Below are 16,250 nucleotides of genomic sequence, written 5' to 3'. Positions count from 1 at the left end.
AATTATTTATTCCCTGAAAATTTCAGCAGTCTATCTTGAAAAAAACCTTTAACCTTAAAAATCTAGGAATCGAACTAGCACCCCAACCAATAAGCAAAACTTAATTAAACGTATTAGAAGTATGCAAAATTTAAACATATCTAATCCCAGATAATTTTAGCCGTCTGTCTTTAATAGAAGGCGAGAAAATCATTAAAATTTAAATAAATAAGAATCGATCTAGCACCTCAAGTAATTTACATATCTTAATGAAATTTGGTAAAAATATGAAGAATGTAAACTATTCTAATCCCTGAAAATTACAGGCATCTATATTGAAAAGGAGCTTAGAAATTACGAATACCCCAAAAAGTTTCAGATTGAAATTATAGAGTGGCTGCGCTTCTAAAAACCATATGGTCTGAAACCTAAAACTCTCCTTAATGAAAGTAAATTTAACCCTTAAAGGTCGGGGGGGGGGGCCTTTAACGCCCCCCGATCCGGTTTTTTCTATCTCAATTTCTGTGTGTGAAAGATAAAGAGCCCAAACTGCTTGACTTTTTAAGTGTGGGTATGACACATAACTGAGAGTTGGAATTTTTTGAATATCTCCATCCTGGCGGGCACAGGATGCCAGCAAACCTTGCAGGGTCATCCAGGTAAAGAGCAAAAATATTTTTTGACTTAAACAAAGCATTTTATTTTACCAAAATACTAAAATATCCTCTAGTAGTACATCCTCATATTAAATACAGGTGTTCAAGTCAATTTAGGTTCCAGGTATGATCCTGCAGGTCCTGATCCTCCAGGTTTCCAGAAATCTTTAAAAGGCTCCTGTGGCCGCAATTTTTGACTTAGAGACTTCAAATTTTAAACTTAAACTTTTCTGACATGTCTACATAACGTATTAAAATTTCATAAAGATCCGCCGCCGTTTTCTCTGCCAAAAAAATTTTATTCTAGCTTCAAAAATAAAAAAAATACAGCCGTTTGAAATTTTTAAGTAAAAAAGGACCTAAAAACAAAGGTTGTTAAATAAAAGGGTGAAGGAAGCGAAAATTGACTATGATTTACTTAAGGTCGGAAATTCATCATAACACAGGAGACTTGCACAAAATTTTTTAGCCCTCTAGCTCTAATAGGACTGATTAAGGTGCGGCAAGGGGCCCGACTGTTAAGGGTTAATCTAGAAATCTAGTTTTTAGCCTCTGGATAAGTTCACAAGCGAAAAATGAAATATTAAATCCCAAGAGAGAGAGGAAGATACCAACTCCCTCCAATTTTAGTAGCGAAGCTACGCAATAAGTGATTGTGTCTCTCTTTCAGTCCATCTCGTTCCAATTGTCTGTATTTTCTTCAGGATGTTCATAAATCTGTCTGTCTTTGTCTAATGATCATTTTTATTATGATCCACCTCGTTTTGGACATATTCTTTAAATTCCTTTTACCTCAATAATTCCACTTAGTCATATCATTGCCATTATATTTATTTAACATAGTGGCTTTCCTAAAAATTCTTAGCCTAACCTAAAGCAGCTATCACAAGTATGTAATGCAAGGTTTAGAAGAAATTTTAAAATTTGGTTTGTGAGACACAAACGATTAAATGGACACTACAGAATGAAAGTTTTTAAATAAGGAAGTTTTTTTTCGGTGTTAAAAGTTTAGCTTAGATTTCATTTGTTAATTCTATATAAATAGAATATTTCTGAAGGCCATACCACCAAACAAAGGCTATTAACTTTTGGATCATAGCAATCCTTATAATAAAGTAACAGGATGTCTGTTTGTCTGTCTGTACCGAAGGATCTCTCAAAATACTTAACTGATATGTTTTTTCTTTTACAGGGTAACTTCTCATAAGTCCTGGAAAGGTTTATAACTATTTTGGGAGAGGGTACCACTACCCTCCCAAGCGAAAATGAAAAAACGAAAATATTTTTGACAAACAGCTGAACATTTTACGCTCCACTAAAGGCTAGTCTATAATATAGAGTAGTAGGATTCTATTTGGCAGTTAAAATTTCGCTACTAAACTACTGAACAAATTGTGTTCTTAATTTCTTCTCCTATTAGCCCCTAAATGCTCAGGAGGTTCCATATATAGTTTGAATATTAAAAAAAACTTTTTTAACCATACCTACTTAAATACAGTTAGAACTTTCTTATATAAAAGTAACAGGATCTGTGTCTGTCTGTACCAAATGATCGATCTCGCTAACCGGTGAACCGATATGGTTCTCCAATAGATCTTAGATTCTTATAGGACTTTGAAAGGTTTACATCTATTTTTAGAGAAGGAATCAACTCAATCAATGGACTTTTTTTACACTTAAATAAAAGTTTAGGTGGGGTGTGATGTATTTAAAAAAGAAATTACATAGAAATGGCACGACAAACTTTGTTCTTATCTGTAAGAATACAGTTTTAAAGTCTAAATTATCTTTGTAACAAGAACAAATGTGTACAGAAGTTATCAGAAAAAAACTTATTTGTATCTACTGCAGTTCATGGTAAAATGTTCCTAGTAACAATTATTTCCAAAAATCTATGAACTTTAAAGGCTGCTAAATGCCAAACGTATGAACGTGTTAAGCGACATAAGAAGACCATTAGATAATCTGGAACATCAAAGACCCAATATGAGCACAGGGAAAACTTCCCCTAGTAATCTCTGTCTCAGCAATTTACCTTTTTTTGTGCTTATATAAGCATTTTTGTCAGATTTAAGTAGGACGTGCTCACATCGGGAAAGTCCGCACTTTACAACAAAAGTGGCTTACTTAAATCGGACATGTCGGACTAACGAGCCATTTTCGTAGGTTAATTCCTTACTTGAAGAACTATTATTGCCCTATAAACCCCTAAAAAACCCCAAAAATAAGGGTGGCTGATAAGAATCAGCAAAATCGGACGCTTTTGAGGTAAATGTCTTACAGATTAAGATTTTAATCCGGATTATTTTTTCTCAAAATTTAATCCCTTCTCAGCCATTTAGGCTATATTTGTAGTTGATTGCTTACTTATATCTTCCATTTTTGCTACAAAATCCTTACTTAAACAAGCCATTTATGTGATTAATGTCCTACTTATATCTTCCATTTTTGCTACAAAATCCTTACTTAAACAAGCCATTTTTGGGGTTGATTGCTTACTTAAATCCTCCATTTTTGCTGCAAAACCCTTACTTAAATAAGCCATTTTTGGGGTTGATTACTTACTTAAATCATCCATTTTTGTTGCAAAATCCTTACTTAATTAAGCCAATTTTGGGGTTGATTGCTTACTTAAATCATCCATTTTTGTTGCAAAATCCTTACTTAATTAAGCCATTTTTGGGATTGATTACTTACTTAAATCATCCATTTTGGTTGCAAAATCCTTACTTAAATAAGCCATTTTTGGGGTTGATTACTTACTTAAATCATCCATTTTTGTTGCAAAATCCTTTCTTAATTAAGCCATTTTTGGGGTTGATTACTTACTTAAATCATCCATTTTTGTTGCAAAATCCTTACTTAAATAAGCCATTTTTGGGGTTGATTACTTACTTAAATCATCCATTTTTGTTGCAAAATCCTTACTTAATTAAGCCATTTTTGGGGTTGATTGCTTACTTAAATCATCCATTTTTGTTGCAAAACCCTTACTTACATAAGCCATTTTTGGGGTTGATTACTTACTTAAATCATCCATTTTTGTTGCAAAATCCTTACTTAAATAAGCCATTTTTGGGGTTGATTGCTTACTTAAATCATCCATTTTTGCTACAAAATCCTTACTTAAATAAGCCATTTTTGGGGTTGAGTACTTACTTAAATCATCCATTTTTGTTGCAAAATCCTTACTTAATTAAGCCATTTTTGGGGTTGATTGCTTACTTAAATCATCCATTTTTGTTGCAAAACCCTTACTTAAATAAGACATTTTTGGGGTTGATTACTTACTTAAATCATCCATTTTGGTTGCAAAATCCTTACTTAAATAAGCCATTTTTGGGGTTGATTGCTTACTTAAATCATCCATTTATTTATTTTATGCTTTCTTTAATTCAACCTTTTTACTGTGAAATATGTGCTTGAACACCAGCTATCTTATGTTTACTTACCTTTCTTTTGAGCTACTAAAACCTCACATAAACTTGCTCAAACATTTTTAAAAATTATTTTATATATTTATTTATAATACAAAAGACTCTGATGAAAATTTATTCAAGTTGATACAAATTAATTTGATGTTTCTGATTAAATGAAGTCTATAGAAGTTCCAGCAAAACCACTCTAACAACAGACTGAATTAAAAAAAGCAACAATCTATTTTTAAAGTGATTCTAAATGCCCCCTATTATTTTTTCAGGTGATAAGTTTATGTTCTTCACTGAAGTAATCAAATGAAAAATAATTACAGACAAACAAAATATATTCAAATGTACTAAATAGGATTACATAAAAATATTTCTTAACAATTTCCAATTAAACATTCAAGAATTTTTATCAACATTTAATAACAATAAATACTAATAAAATACATCAAATATAGAAACAAATAATATTCCAATGCCTGTTTATTAATAAACCTGAATAAATTTCAAGAAAAGTATTTTAATTTAGGGTAAAACTTTTAGAGGAAAACTTTAAAACATTTTGATTATTATTGTGCCTTGAATACCAGTTTTTTCAGCCATTTGTAGTTTAAGAGCTACATTGAAAATGTGAGAAAAAAGTTGAAAAGTTTTGAGTAAGGTGGAACATTTTACCATGTAGCTCCTATACTAAACTTAGCTCAGGAATAGTTCTTACATATACAAAAACTAGAGCTTATGACAATTCACAAATAGCTATACAATTGAATGTGTGGTAACCAACAGTTTTTAGACTTAAGATGAATCAAATTCATCCAGAGGTGTATTGTAGTTATATAAATTAAGTGTAAGTTCCTGCTTTAGTGTCAGATAAATTGCCAATATGAATCCACCCTAATAAACATAATGAACAAACTAACAAACAAACAGACAGACAGACAAATTTTGAGATGTCCCAAAGACCAGACAAAATGATATGAGAGCATTGAACAAATATTTTAAATTGGTGGAGTTGAAAACTTGATGCCTTTTTTTCTAAACATTAAAAAAAATATTTATTTTCCTTTCACAGAAAGATAAACAGACAGATGGACAGACAGTCAAACAGACAGATGTAAATATAGACAAACATAATAACAGACATTTAGATAGACTGTCAAACAGATAGTAAAACAGATAGTAAAACCCCCAATTTATTAGGGTTAATATTCTTGTTTAAGAAGGTATGCTTGTTATGTTGCCCTACTTATATTCTAATTATTCTTGTATTGGAAGGTATAGCTTGGTATTGCTGCACTACTTATAAAATAATTGTTCTTGTTTAAGAAAGTATAGAATGTTATTTTGTGCTACTTATTGTATACCTTGGTATTGCTGCGCTACTTATAAAATAATCATTCTTGTTAAAGAAAGTTTAGAATGTTATTTTGTACTACCTATAAAATAATTATTCTTGTTTAAAAAGTATACAATGTTTTTTTGTGCTGCTTATTGATATAATTATCTTTGTTTACAAAGTTGTAAATTGTTATTGTTGCACTACTTAAAAATAATTAATTTTGACAGAAGACTAACAGACAGACAGAAAAACAGTTCAAATACAAATAGATAGAGGGACAGACAGATGGACAAATAGATAGATGGACAGACAGATGGATAAGCAAACAGATGGACATTTAGAAAGACTTCAAGACAGATAGATAGACAGAGAGAAAAATGGATAGAGTAACAAATAGACAGATAGTCAGATGGACAGAGAGATGGTTGGACATATAGACAGACAGACAGACTGACAACAGTCTGACATACAGACATGCAGACAGATTTTCGGACATACAGATAAACATATGAACATACGGACATTTAGCTAGTCCAGACATATGGGATTTACATACAGACTTACAAGAAGAAATACAGAAGTGCAAGTAAAAAATTGAACAAGGATGACAATATCCATAAGTAGCAAAGCACAAAAATTGTGGATGGGAATACCTACAAGTAGAAAGAAAGAGTATTCTTTAAAATCAAGAATAGATTTAATTAATTGGAGAAAATAAACACAAAACCTTTTTTTATTTTGTATGATGACTGACATACAAATGCTCAAAGTAAATTACATACTGGATGCTCAGGACAATTGGAAAAATTATTATGATACTGTCATCTTAAAAAAGTTTGAAAATTGGACCAAAAACACCAAAGATATTAGGAAATATGTAAAAATATAAAAATAGCCAAAAACCTGCTTAAATGCAGTCCAATCACTATGGATGTTTTATAAAACAACTGGAAAATTAATTGATATTCTTATCTACAAAAATTTTGAAAATTGGACCATAATCACCAAAGATATGGGAAAATCTGTAAAAATATAAAAATAGCCAAAAACCTGCTAAAAGGCAGTCCAACCTTCATAGATGTTTCATTAAACAGCAGGAAATCTAATTTAGATATCAATAACAAAAAAAATTTTAAAAATCAGATTATGAACACCAAAGTTTTGGTGAAAACAAAAAAAATAGCCTAAAACCTGCTAAAAAGCAGTCCAACTGCCATGAATGTGTGAAAGTTAATTATGTTTCTTAGCAATGGGAATTTCGTCATAAAGTTTCAGCCTTCTATCTGTCATAGGAGCCGAGAAATTCATGTTTTCCCACTTTTTCTCTGACAGACAGAAAGACTGACAGACGGACGGACGGACGGCCAAACAGACAGACGGACAGACGGATGGAAGGACGGGCATTTCGAATTATAGAGTAGCTTCGCTACTACAAAGTAATCAGCTATCTATATAAAATTGATTAGGGTTAATATTCTTCTTAAAGAAGCTATGCTTGTTATTGTTTCCCTACTTATAATCTAATCATTCTTGTTTGAGAAGGTGTAGATTGTTATTGTTTCGCTTCTTATTAAATAAATATAAAGATTTAAAAAGGTTGAATTGTTATTGTTGCCCAACCTATGATCTTATTATTCTTGATTAAGAAAGTCTACTTTTTATTGCTGCGATTCTTATGAAATGACTATTCTTGTTTGCTTATTTTTTAAATGTTAGTATTTGAAATATATAACAAAGGAAAGGGTTATTTTGTCTTTCTTTATGATAATTAACTAGCGGCTACACCCCTAGAAGCATCTAGGGGTAGGAGAGGGAAAAGTCAACCTCAGCCTATTTTGAATTTGAGTTTCAAAAGAGTAAAAAAATATTTTTTGTTTGGGGGGGTGAAGATACCCTCCCCAAAAATAGTTTAAAACCTTCCCAGGTCCTATAAGAAGCTTCACTGTAAAGGAGACTAATATCGGTTCAGTGGTTAGCAAGATCCTTCGGGATAGACAAAAAACGCTACTACTTTATATGATAGGATAGTGCATCATCACCTTCGTCAAAATGATAGAATATTCAGAACCACAGTTTATTACTTAATCTTCCCATTTATATTTACCTTCATCAAACAAAATTCTATTCAAATATGTATGGTCTTATACTAATTTGCAAAAATATTTGTTTTAAATATGACAATATGCAGACGTGAAGGCCCACCACAGGCTTTAATGCAGGGATCTAAAGGGATAACATATAGGCCGAGAAATTAATGTACATCCCCGATGATAAAACAAAAATCTTCCATTACAATTAGTGGTTGAAACTTTTGGACACTTAACTTAATGAATCAACCAATCCCCAAAGTTGTTAGGCAAGTGAATAGAAAAAAATTATTATAAAACTATGGAGACTAGTGTATAAAACAACCCATGGTCCCCTCCCTCCCTTTAATGGATTGAACTATCCCTCTTTTCATTATAGACTAAATATTTGATCTTACCAGGAATCTAAGGAGATAAGACAATGGACGTTAAATTTATGTAAGCACCTTAATTACAATAAATCTTTTTTGTAGGTTACACTTTTTTAGTAGAAAGGTTAAGACACTGTTGGTTTGTACAACCCAAAAAGAAACATACTAGTTTTTTTAACAACAAACAACAGATTTGTTTTTGGGACAAGTATAATTTCCAGTCCAATGTCCCCTCTCTCCTTTTTTTATACAAAGCTTTAATAAATTTTAAAACAGAAAGAAATATTGAATATTAATTATTGAATGATATAAGGGGAGGGGACTTTTGACTGTAAATTACACTGGTCCACTATGTTGTGTTTGATGGTTTAAAAACTTTGGGTACTTTGAAACAATAATTTTAATGTAACATTTCTCTATACTCGGAAATCTGTCTATAATATGATTCGATAAATAACTTATTATAATAAATTATTATTTCAGAGATCAACAATGTACTGAGAAAAACACCAGTATTTTTTATAGCATCGCTCTCATGGATTCTACATGATTCTTGTTTTTACTTTAAACTAAATTTCATTTTTACCAAGAATCTTAAGGAATTAGAAAATGAAGTATAAAATTATAAAAAATATCCAATTACAATACAAAAAAATTAATAGTTATTTATCGCATAGTATTATAAACAGCTTTCCGCGGATATAGCATAAACATTAAACAATTATAAGATTAAAACCAGTTTTTTTATCCCCGAGGTGCCAAAGGCACTGTCTAAAAAAACTGGTTTTAATCTTATGATCATACATTTTTTATATATTATGTTGAAAGCTGGATACAATACGATGCTAGACATAGTTTTTTTTTGTATGGATGAGAACCGATTCCTATCCAACGGATTTGAATGAATACGAGAAATTAAATTAAGGGCCAAAAAAATTTAAGATTCTGCTTGTTTTGAACCAATAAATCAAAATACCGAAGTTATATTAAATTATAGGGATCTATAGACAATGACTGATAAATTGATGTACATTCCCAATGATGACACACAAATTTACCCCTTCTGTAGTCCCCAAAGTTGTTAAGCCATCGCACAAGAAAACGCTATTTTAATCTTAGGGGACTAGTGTAATAAACAGCAAAATGTCCTCTCTCTCTCTCTGCTAGTTCCCAAAGTCTTATAATAACGTTTTCTCATTCGTTGGCTTAACAACTTTGGGGAATTTTACTGAAATTTTAATTGGTTGGTTTAACCACTGGCATACTTAACAACCTAATCATTCAAAATCCAATAAAAGTCCCCAAAGTTGTTAAGCCAGCGAATAAGAAAACATTATCGTAAAACTTTTGGGACTAGTGTAGTAAACAGCACATTGTCCCCATCTCTCTCTGCTAGTTCCCAAAGTTTTATAATAACGTTTTCTTTTTCGTTGGCTTAACAACTTTGGGGACTTGAATTTTGAATGGTTGGTTTAACCACTACTATCTATAATACAAAGTAGCTTGATGTCTGCCCGTCTGTCTGTCTGTCCGTCTGCCCCTTACGATCTCGGTAAACACTGAACCCCATTTTTAAAAAAAATTGCTGAAGATTTCCCTGGTCCTTTTACGAATTTCGACATAATTTTTTAAAATCCCCTCTTGGGGCAAAGCCCCTAGAGGCTAGGGGCGAAGCCGCTAGTACTTAATAACCTACCTATTCAAAATCCAATAAAAGTCTCCAAAGTTGTTTAGCCAGCGAATAAAAAAACGTTATCTTAAAACTTTGCAGACTAGTGTAATAAACAGCTCATTGTCCCCCCTCATTTTCTGCTAATTCCTGATAATTCAATTATATTACAAGGAGGACACAGAGAGGTAACTTAAAATAGATCTTAAAATAGAACTTCAGATAAAGTTGTTATAAAACTTTGGGTGCCAGTAATTTACAGTCCAATGGCACCTTCTTCGTTGTTTTTGCTCAAAGATACACATTATCTAAAACATTTTAAGTAATACAGCCCCCCCCCCCCCCACCCTCCCCTCCTCTTTATACAACCTAATCTAACCTTGCCTAGTTTCAGTGCTCAACAAGGTACTTCAAGTGAAAGCGTTAATGTTTTTTTTAAGCATTTATGTATGTTTTTTCTTGTTTTTACTTCAACCTAGATTTTTTTACCAGGAATCTTAAGGAGTAAGACAATGGACGATAAATTGATGACAATTTTCCCATTTACGAAAGGAAATAAATAAATCATTGGTCAAAAAGTTTTGACACAGGCTCAGCTATTTTTGAACCAAGCAATCAAAATTCGATATAAGTTATTAGGCTGACCAATTGTGCTGTTTATTACACTAGTCCCGAAAGTTTTATGATAACGTTCATATTTTTTGAGGACTTTTATTGAATTTTGATTGGTTGGTTTATTAACTACAAGTGGCTTTGCCCCACCCCTCAAGAAAATAGTTATAAACCTTCCCGGGAACTATGAGAAGCTACCCTGTTAAGGAGAACCCGATCGGTTCAGCGGTTAGCGAGATCCTTCGTTACAAACAAACAGACAAACAAACAGACATCGTTCTACGTTGTATGGATAGTGTCCAAACGTTCACCCCTAATCGTAATCTATAGAAGGGGTAATTTTGTTTACCATCATTGAGAATGTACATCAATCAATCTCCCATTGTCTTATCCCTTTAGATTTCTGCGATAATAAAATTTGGGTATGGTCACATATAGATAGCTTTTTTGTTAATTGGGGCATGTGAGAATTGTCCTATCGATTTCAAACTTTGGATGGGGATTCCTGTAATAGTTAGGTACGATTTAGAAAGCGCAGCAACTCTGTAATCATTACCAGAACGTCCGTACGTTCATTTTAAACATGTTGATTTTTTTACTTTTTTAACAACAAATTTTTATGTGATCTAATTATACGATTGATTTGGTTTTTGTATATTGATTCCTTGGACAATAGTAAAATAAAGTACAATATAATAAGCGAAGTAACTATAATGAAGTCCTAAAAACGTAAGTATGTCTATAAACATTATCCTGTATCAAGCATTTTTTCAACAAATTTATACATATATTTTCTGATTATCCAGTTTTGACCCTATACAAGTGTTAATGTCCGTTTGTCCTACCATTTTAGTGCTTTGCTTTTATGAATATTGTCATTCTTGTTATATTAGATTTTGATAGGTTACATTAGCTAGGTTAAGTTGGGTTAGGTCAGCGGCGCGACAAAAAAAGTTTGAGTATGGGGAATGTTTTTACCTATAATCAGGCACAACTAAGGGATTATATAATGGTGATAAATAAAGTTACCCCTATTGTGGATTTAAATTTTTAATTTAATTGATTGAAGTTTGGGCACAACTAGTTAGAAACCAAAAATTCAAAATCTCTAAAATTATCCAAAGTTTTTTTTATAAAATGTTCCCTCCTTCCCTGGGTATATATCTAAATGATCCTTTTAATCCAGTTAAAATAAAACATATCGTGTTAATACCAACTTTTTAGGGATATTAAAATAAAAAAATTATTATGAGATTAATTCCAGTATAGTTGGCTTTAAGGTCCGAAGGCTTAGGCTATCAAAACAAGTAAAATGTTTTTACTTTATAATTAAATATCTTTTGAAAGTTGTCTATAAAACGACAATACACATTATTTTATAAGTATGGCTCAGAACCAGCAGAAATTAAAAGTATACGATGCCATACTGGAATAGTTATTTATTGCATCGTATTATCAACAGCGTTCCAACTAAATTAATATTAATATTGAATCATATAATGTAAAGCCCTACCCTATATCAATTCACCAAGTTGAACTGGTTATAAAACTTTGGGTACAAGTGTAATTTACGGTCCAATGGCACCTCCCTCCTTGTTTGCTCAAACAAATGCATCATAAAAACGTTTTAAGAAATAAAGCCAAACATTAACCCATTGACTAATTTAAAAAAGTAAATTTGAATAACAAAATGATTTGCTCATAAAAAAAATAAAAAGAGTGGGGTCAAAATAGGTAAACAACAATCCATAAAATGACAACATCCATAAAAGCGAAGCTCTGAAAAGGTGTGATGAATGAACATTAACACTTTTAGAGTGTCAGAACTAATTAATCAGAATATAAATGTTTAAAAGTTGAAACAAAATTTTAAGTAAATTTGTTGAAAAACTGCTTAAATACAGAATAATGTTTAAGGACATACTTACATTTTTATAGATGCTACGCTTACAAAATTGTACTTTGTTGTCCTAGGAATCAGTATTCCAAAAATCAGATCAATCAAATAATTATATAACACAAAAATTTGCTGTTTAGAATGGACGTACGGTCATTCAGGTAACAATCATAGAGTTCTTATGATTTCTAAAGTCTACCTATCTACCACAAGAATCACCATACAAATTTTGAAATTGATAGAAAAATTCTGACGTGCCTATTTTAATTTAATTTAATGCATATTTAAATTAACACTCAAAATATTCTTAAAAGTATATGTCCGTCTGTCTATCCATCAGTTTGTCGGTCTGTGACTGTCCATCTGTTTATGTCTGTATGTCTGTCAATACCTTTTCGTTAATTTAGGCATGTTAGAGTTGTTCTTTAAATTTTTTAAAGGTTTCAGAGTTTTAGGGCTCAACAAGGTACCCTGAGTGAAAGCGCCAATTTTAATTGGGATAAAAAAAATTAATTTTTAATTGAAATACATCCCCAATGATGATAATAGTTATCTATTGCATCGTATTATAGACAGCATTCCGCGGATAGTAAATTTAAAAATTAAAAGATTAATTACAGTTTTGTTAACCCTGAGGGGCTGAAGTCCTGGGCTTACAAATCTGGCATTGATATTATGTTTTTATTTTCATTTTAATATTCATATAAAATTGTCTAACATTTTTCCAGTATGGCTTTGAACCGGTATTAATCCCGCGTATATTAATCGGTTTCAAAGCCATACTGAAAATAAAATTACCCCTGTTGTAGATTAAAATTATTGATTGGGCAATACTTGTTCAGAACCTACCAATCAAAATTAGACAAAAGTACCCAAAGTTTTTAAGCTAACCATAGAGCAAGGATAGTAATGAAGCTTTGGATACCTGTGTAAATATAGTCCAGTGTACTCTCCCTCCTTAGGTAAAAATGTAATTTACTGCTCAATGATCTCTATATCCCTGGGTATGGTGTGTCTACAAAAAGGCAGTGTCCAAACTTTTCCACCGATTATTTTAATCTAAAAAAAGGGGTCCCATTTTTATAATTGTAATTGTGCTGTGCATATTGTAAACAGTTATCGCGCAATCAATGTTTTTCTACAATATAATACATGTTTTTTCAGTAGTATGACTCATAACCTATCAAGAGGGAAAACTTAGATTCGTAGCCACACTAAAATAGTTATTTATAGTATCGTATTATAAACATTAAACAGCTTTCCGTGGATTTTAAAATGTACCATTGTAAGAGTAAAACTATTTTTAAAATAATTATTAAAAAAACTTCATTTTATTTGCTTAAAGATATGCCTCAAATAAAAAACGTTTTAAGTAAAATGCCACCCCCCTTCTCCTTATACAACCTATCCTGACAACCTGACCCAAAATTAAAGGTTTCAGTGCTCATCAAGGTACTTCGAGTGAAAGTGTAAATATTTTATTTTATAGCATCCCATTTATGGATTAATTTTTCTTGTTTTTACTTTAAACTAAATTTTCGTTTTTACAAGGAATCTTAAAGAATAAGACAATGGACGATGAATTGATGAAAATTCCCTATTTACAAACAACTTTGAGGACTTAACTAATCAAAATTCAATAATTTATCATTATTATCTTAAGTGTTCAAACGTTTCCAACCCTAATTGAAATCTACAGAAGGGGTAATTATGTTTACCATCAATATGGATGTATAATAATTTAACGGCCATTGTCTTATCCCTTTAGATACCTGCGATAATAAATCTTTAATATAATTACCTAAAGCTTTTGGGTCAACAAACAAGATAACGTAGTTATTAAACTTTGTATATACTTCAGAGATAATCTCGCCCTTACAAGGTAAGGTATAATTCAGGGATCTTAAGGGATAAGACAATGATCATTAAAATTACCCCTGTTGTGGAATTAAATTATTTAATGAATTGATTAAAGATTGGGCAAAACAAGTTAAAAACCAACTATCAAAACCCCTAAAAGATCTTTTATAAAATATGCGTGGTTATAAAACTTTGGGTATAAATAATAAAATGGTAGAGATAAGAAAATGAAAATAGAAATATCCAGAATGGGAGGGGACATTGGGCTGTTTATTACACTAGTCCCCAAAGTTTTAAGATAAAGTTTTAATATTCTTAAATTCTAATTGGTTGGTTTATTAATTTGAGTGTCTTAAGTTTTCAACCACTATAGAGATTATACAGAATTCGTAGTTTTGTGTATTATCTAAGGAGATGTACATCAATTTATCGGCCATTGTCTTATTCCTTTAGATCCCTGATAAACAACAGAGAAACAAAGATGACAAAATTAATAAAATCGAAGCTTTGATGTCCTTGCTTAACCCCCCCCCCCCCCCAATATGGACTTAGGAATGCACGGACCGACTCCAGTTATAAAAAAGCTTCGCTTGTAAAAATTTATAATACATTTTCCAGTAGAGCTTCAAAACCGATTAATATCCGCAGGATTAGGATCGGTTCTAAGCCATACTGATTTATGTAATATATAGCATTGTATTACAGACAAATTTCTATGAATATTAAAATAAACATAATTATTCTTTTTATATATATTTTTTTTTCATTTTAATATCCATAAAAAGCCGCAATAATAATAAAACTTTATAAACTTCTCATTAAAATTGTTCTTACCTTAATCATATAGAACTGCCAGTTTTCTTTTCAATACAGTATGGCTTCAATAATGCGTAGTTTTATTTTAACGTTACGGCTTTAAATAATTTATATATCCCTAAAAGTATTACTTAATAGAATATAAAATTATTTAGAGGCACCGTTAAAAATACAGTTAGAATTTACTCGACTGAATTGTTTCATTACTTATCAAATAACTCTATATATAACTAAAAGATACATTGCACATAATTATAACAATTGCGTTGTTCTCCTATGGTTGCCTTTGGATAACTGACGCGACCCGACACTCATTGTATTGACCGGCGCGCACTTACAAAACACACACGCACGCACACACACGCACGCACGCACACACACACACACACAAACCAACCATCAAACTAACCATCCCCTTTTAATCACACAAATTTACCTCTAGTTTTCTCTTCTCTGATTAGCTATATCCTTAAAATAATAAAGTAACAGGATGTCTGTACTGAAGTATCTCGCTTACTCTCCTTTACAGGGTAGCTTCTCATAGGTCCTGGGAAGGTTTATAACTATTTTTTTTTTTTTGGGGGGGGGGGTAACACTACCCTCCTAAGAGAAATCGCCCATAGAAAAAAAAATTCCCCCCAAAAAATTAATCTATTTTTTAAAACTAAAAATAACAAGGATGACAACATCCATAAAAGCAAAGCGCTGAAACGGTAGGACAAACGGACATCAACACTTGTATAATGTCAGAACTGAATAATCAGAATTTAAATTTATGAGAGTCGATGCAAAATTGTAAGTAAATTTGTTGAAAAACTGCTTGATATAGAATAATGTTTATGGACATACTTACATTTTAGGACTTAATTATAGAGTTGCTTCGCTTAAAATATTGTACTTTGTTGTCCTAGGAATCAGTATACAAAAAGTCAGATCAATCGGATGATTAGATCATATAAAAATTTGTTGTTAAAAAAGAAAAAAAAATCCACATGTTTAAAATGGACGTACGGACATTTTTGGTAATGATTATAGAGTTGCTACGCTTGAAATTGATAGGACAATTCTAACATGCCTAAATTAACAAAAAAGCTATCCGATACGGACGGACGGACGGACCGACCCTAATTATAGAAAAGCTTCGCTTTTAAAAATAAGGAGCATCAGCCCCCACCTCCAAAAAAAATTTTAAAAATTCAACTCCCCCCACCCCAAGTGTCTCTAGAGGCCTCTAGGGGCATAGCCACTAGTCCTTATAATAAAGTAACAGGATGTGTGTTTGTACCAAAGAATCTCGCTAACCGCTGAACTGATCGGGTTCTAATTAACAGGGTAGCTTCTCATAGGTCCTGGGAAGGTTTATAACTATTTTGGGGGAGGGTACCACCAGCCTCCAAAGAAAAATTGCCCCAAGAAAAAAATTATTCCAACTCCCCCCCCCCCCCAAAAAAAAAAAAAAAAAAATTAATTTTTTGAACTAAATTTAATATTCAGGGGCGGGGGGACACCCATCCCCCAAAATTTTTTACTTTTTCTTTG

At 31.7% G+C, this 16,250-nt stretch overlaps 1 protein-coding gene across 1 annotated transcript in view; it reads right to left on the bottom strand.

Moving 5' to 3' along the window:
* Positions 1 to 16,250, bottom strand: part of LOC145330820 (glutamate receptor ionotropic, NMDA 2B-like) — a 79,921-nt gene that overhangs the window by 51,173 nt on the left and 12,498 nt on the right. The window lies entirely within an intron of this gene.

The sequence above is a fragment of the Acartia tonsa genome, chromosome 10 (assembly GCF_053477335.1).
Source record: "Acartia tonsa isolate MP-2025a chromosome 10, ASM5347733v1, whole genome shotgun sequence".
Taxonomy (NCBI): Eukaryota; Metazoa; Arthropoda; class Copepoda; order Calanoida; family Acartiidae; genus Acartia; species Acartia tonsa.
The sequence above is the reverse complement of the archived record's forward strand: the minus strand, read 5'-3'. Positions and strand labels throughout refer to the sequence as shown.